Raw genomic sequence first — 5,926 nt, forward strand, 5'->3', positions numbered from 1 at the left:
GCGCCATCATAGCTTGCCCTGTCAGTCCCTAGAATTGTGTCAAATTTATGTTCTTTTAATACCCTGGATGCCAGCCCTTTAAGCCAAATTTCATAGAAAAAGGGGCAAGCTATGATGGCGCCATCGATGCAAACCTTTGACAGTTGCCAACCCCATTGTGCGAGATTTAGCGTTTTTAGGTTATAAATTATACGGAGATGACAGGTGTCATCAGTAGCGGCGTGTCAAAAATGTTCACTAGGTAAGCCGGTCTTTATTTGGCTTGCTATTATTTCCTTGGAATTTCTGATCATCAGAGAATAATGTTCTGAGAGGTCTTTAAATGGGCAAGCCGGTGGGAATCGAGTTCTATGGACGCTCCGCCACTGGGTGTCATCCTAATCCTACCCTTCGAGTTTGAAAAATATTATAATGTGTGAAAGGCCGGTGAAAGCTAGTTGTAGATGGAGCTCTTTAGGATTCCATATGACGAGAAAGACGATTAGACGGTCCTTAACTAGTCCATAACTTCCTTGTCCTGAGCGGCTACCGCGAAAACCGAAATTCGCGAATTGCGGGGATCTTTCTCTTTTACTCCAACGAAGGCGTAATTAGAGTGACAGAGAAAAATCCCCGCAATTTGCGAACTTCGATTTTCGCGGTTATAGCCCTGGTCTTTGGCATTGCGTAGAGATGTAGCCTCGCTCTGCATTTTCTATATCGCATGTATGAGTTCGAAATTTCTGTCAAAACGTATTTTTCTGAGCTCTTTCGTTTCTGAAAGTATAATTTGCGCAAGAATCCCTCGATGTTGATGTCAACTTTAGCCAGTCTTCTCCGAGACCACGGGGACAACGCCGTCCTCGAAACGTCGGAGGTAAATTTAAAACTAAATTTTACGCGATTAAGTCCCGTCTTTGTGAATGTTTATTATTGTGTTTTCGTAATATTTGTCTGAACACAGAGGTAAACTAGCTATCCCAGTTCTATATTCAGTATGTCAGTGGCGTTCAAAAGTGCATGGATAGGTGTCGACCGTAATGCCTTAATATTACGGTTGAAATATCTCCATGTACTTTTGAACACTTAAATGCGGACAGGAAACCAGTTTCAAGGAACATGGAGTTATTTGCCAGACATAAGGAAGATACATTTAAGGCCATCGCGAAAACAAAGGATGTACGTGAATCATCTCACTTTTACTGTTATGGTTTGGCCAACCATTTTTAGGGTTCCGGACCCAAAGGGTAAAACGGGACCCTATTACTAAGACTTCGCTGTCCGTCCGTCCGTCTGTCACCAGGCTGTATCTCACGAACCGTGATAGCTAGACAGTTGAAATTTTCACAGATGATGTATTTCTGTTGCCGCTATAACAACAAATACTAAAAACAGAATAAAATAAAGTTTTAAATGGGGCTCCCATACAACGTGATTTTTGACCAAAGTTAAGCAACGTCGGGAGTGGTCAGTACTTGGATGGGTGACCGTTTTTTTTTTGCTTTTTTTTGTTTTTTTTTTGCATTATGGTACGGAACCCTTCGTGCGCGAGTCCGACTCGCACTTGCCCGGTTTTTTACCACTAAATAATATTTACCAAAATAAAACTCCTGACAGTCCCTTATGCCAACTTTTTATGTACGTCAGAAGTTTCACTTCATCAAATTACTGTAGGTAGTAGGTACATCATACACCAGAATAGGGGGTCTAGCATAAGTTGCGTTCTCACGAGTGAGTCTATACGAAGGCGCATTAGATGTATGGAGTCGCGCTCGCAATTCATGCTAGCACGTCAGGTGACGCAGCACAAAACTGTTGTGTAGCCGAAATTAAAAATATCTATGGGCCTTTGGTGCCAAACAATGAATGATTTTAGTTTTTTAGTAGGGTTACTTTTAATATTTGAGTATTTTCCTCATTTTCATTAGGAGCCCATCGTAAGATCCGATAGTAATTGGACGAACTATGAAAAAGGGAAGCCTATGCATCTTTGGGAAATCGGGAAATACGTCAATCATTTAAAAAAAAAAACCTCGTCGAATTGAGAATCGCCTCTATTTGAGCTCTTTAAAAAAATGATTGTAAAGTCGGGTTACGGACGATAATTTTGCGTGACAACGTCATAAGAAAACATTACCATTACATTACGTAACATTACCATGGAGATCTGTCCACAACGTGACACTTTTTCGTCCATGCCGGCGACACAGAGCAATTACACGCTGACGTTATATAACCGGAATGTGCACTTTAAGGATGAAGTCACTTTCCTTTTTATTGCATACACGGGTGCATGGCAGTGGCGTTACGATCGCACGGGCGAGGCGAAGGGTCAAGCGAACCAGAGTCAGATATAGTTGTTAAACTTACACTTTGCGAAGTGACAAGTGCAGGTGAGAAGTGATTAGTTAACATGTGTTTTCGATGACAAGTGTTAAGAAATCGTTTACACGTTGGTTAGTTTAGTAAGATTATTAAGTATTAGATTTAGTAAGATTAGATATTCAAAATATAACATAAGTATAGAAAATAAGTCATTATAATGCCCTTACAGGGTACCATGTACTATTACTTAGAAATTACATTTAACACCATGTATTGATGGAACACTATGCATCCATGCACTGTACATGTATACAATAAATACAAATAGTTGCATGCAGGTGCAATGTGAGGAACAAAACAAAGGGCGAAAAACGATTAGAATTATTGAATCCATCATACACCTAATTTTTAATTTTTTGCGCACTTAACAAGCAGTGTTTATTTAGTAGGACAAATACGCGAGTGAGGGCAGTGAGGCTGGTGTACGGGGACAACTATTTAACAGACAAAAATAGACGAAGCGTCTAATCACCTTACTTACACTCACACTTAACACCGTTACTGTTTAGTGTTTACTCATTGATTTTACTAATCACTGCGAAGTAGCAAGTGCAGGTGAGAAGTGCAAGTTCACACTTGCACTTGCTACTTTGCAAAGTGTAAACAAGCCTTTAGAAACAACGATGGTGAGTTTTAGAATAGAGGTTTAGAAACGTAACCTGCACTGTAGGCAGATCTCGAGATCTCGTGACAGTGGTTAGCTCGAGGTCCCGACTCCCATGCGCCAGCGCAATTAGTAATACTCCCCATGTCGAGCTTTCAACGGCACTTCACGACTTACAACCTTACCGTCTAAGGAATAAAGTTCATTTTCGGTGCAGATGGGTGTTGGCTTGAGGACATCACGGCCCTATCGGAGCCGTCAATGCATGACGTAAGGGTTTTATTGTACGATGGTCTTATGGAAAGTTAAAGTAAGGAAAGGTTATTAATAAATGTCAAGTGCGCTAATTGTAATAATTTTTTACATATTCCAGTCTATTTTGAACATTTATTGTGTAACTAAAAGTTCCAAGGGGAAATTTTATGTAGGTAACTATAGGTTCTAAGGGCCACTTGCACCATTCACTAACCCGGAGTTAACCGGTTAAACCTGGAGTTACCATAATTACCAGTACAATTTAAGACTGGGTAAACGGTTTAACCGCTTAACCCCAGGTTAGTGGAATGGTGCAAGTGGCGCTAAGGGTTACAATACGTCCAGGTGTCCCCGTATTTCTCCTAAACCTTGTTTTAACAAGCTTTTATTAACTAAGCAATGTGTACGTAACACATTGCTTAGTTCTTGTGATGCACTAAATGCTTTCCCAATGACGTCATCTCTCGTTCGACAAACTCACAAAATGTCCTCGTTTTTTATCTCGGGTTTGTCAATGGCCACGTTTTTACACAAACCACCCAAATATAATCCAATCCAAATAGAATTCTCTACCTGCTGTCGCTATCGGGATTTACCCCGTGACACATTTTGTGTCAAAGAAATGCTTATGGATTATGGAAGAAAATCTTAAACGTTATCATTTCTTATTAGATTAAGGCCCACATGCATCCCAATAACCCGGGGTTAAGCGGTTAAACCGTTAATCTAGTGTCAAATTGTACTGGTAACCATGGTATATCTCCAAGTTTAACCGGTTAACCTCGGTTTAGTAAAATGGTGCACGTGGGCCTAAGTAGTTACAATTAATGACCTATAGACCAGAGCCTAAATTTTTGTAATTAGTTTATTTTGAGAAATAAGGAATATTCTGTAAATTCGTTTATTATTGCTGCATGCTGTATGGAATCAAGTCGAAGTAAATACCATCAGCGGAAAAGTGCATTTTTTTTCTAATGAAGTTGATTTATTTAGATATCACTGGCACTAGCAGTCATTTAATTAGTTGTCAACAAGTGCTGGAGCAGAAAAAAAGAAAAGTGCGCTGTCTAACCTGCCATGAATCCTAAAACAACTCCGTTCCATATAAATCATGGAAACGAGATTTAGCAACCATCGTGTAAACAACTGACCATCGACAGACCCTATTCCCTTGCAATAGTGTTCACATTTGCCTAGTTTAGTGTCGTTTATAAATAGTACGCCGATTTGACACCTTGCCATGGTGCGGAAAAACAACAGATTAATAAAAAGCGGGACGCACATAATGCCGGTTTATGAAACTATGAAAACATGGGTGCGTTGCTATTGGTGGTAATAAAATGTATCTGTAGACGTATTAAATACATGTTCTTTTGTCCAGGTATGAAATACATACATAGTATAAAAAAAATACTTTAAATTCTCAAGATGAGCTCTTTCATTTGATATGTACCTATAACACGATATGGTTTGAAAAACTTTATTTTTTAACTTTCTCATTTACCCCCCAAAAGTGCCCGCCATGTTTAAAAATTATTTGTTTACGTTACATTACATGTCCACCTTTGGGTCACTAATTTACATTATGTGTACCAAATTTCAACTTAATCGCTCCAGTAGTTTCCGAGAAAATAGGCTGTGACAGACGGACAGACACACGAGTGATCCTATAAGGGTTCCATTTTTTCATTTTGAGGTACGGAACCCTAAAAACATACAAAAAACTTTAGGTAGTTACTTAAATAGGTAGGTATGTGTTTAACTAAGAATATAAGGAAAGTACAAGGTATTTGACTTAGGTTAGGTATATCGAATTCCAGGTGAGTCAGTTTTAGTCATCCTTTCGGCATAACAACGGGCGTCGAACAATAACAAAAGGAATCAGTGTTATGTAGTGGTGGGTCATTGTCATATTTATCTAATTGAGTTCAGTTTAAACGTACCTACTAGAGTTTAACATAATAACAAAATCACGTAGTTAATATTAGCAATGCACCAAGGAGAAGTTTCCAAAGTTGCGAAATTTTCCATACGGAATGTTCTCAGAACTTAAATTTTACGAACCATAAAAATTATTCAGGAAGTCGCTGGACACCGCTGTTATCAATTATTTTACTGACTGTCTTATTTACGAGTTTATTAAAATAATACTAATAGTACATTTTTTGATAATTCTCATAGAGAATGTTCTCATTGGAAATTTAATTTAAATTCTCGTGTAAGTTTCCGGAAATTCCCGAGAATGTTACTGAATTTTTGAGATTGTTCTGCAACTTGTACATTGCTAGTTAATATCCTATACGGAATCTCACGCTTTTTCGAGCTACATAACATATTTATTCAAAGTTTCAAATATGGCACGCAGCGTTTAGCGCTTTTTAGGGTTCCGTACCCAAAGGGCCCTTACGCACTTGCGGCTGGCCGCTTAGGCGGTTCGATTGAGCGGCCAGCCGCCTGACGCGGTTGATTTAGCGGCTGGCCGCCATGGAGGCCAGCCGCGATGAAACCGCGATGCAACCGCGTTAAGCGGCTGGACCGCTCGACGTCTTTGGTCCATTAATAAAATGGACACTGTTGAGGTAGCTTGTGTTATATATTTGTACTGCCTAAAACAACAAAAGAAAAATAAAAAAAGATACTGGATTCATCTTTTACTAGAAACACGCAACGAATTTGGCCAGTGCGCAAGCTGTTTTCAAGAAT

This window comes from Cydia fagiglandana, chromosome 22 (assembly GCF_963556715.1).
Source record: "Cydia fagiglandana chromosome 22, ilCydFagi1.1, whole genome shotgun sequence".
NCBI lineage: Eukaryota > Metazoa > Arthropoda > Insecta > Lepidoptera > Tortricidae > Cydia > Cydia fagiglandana.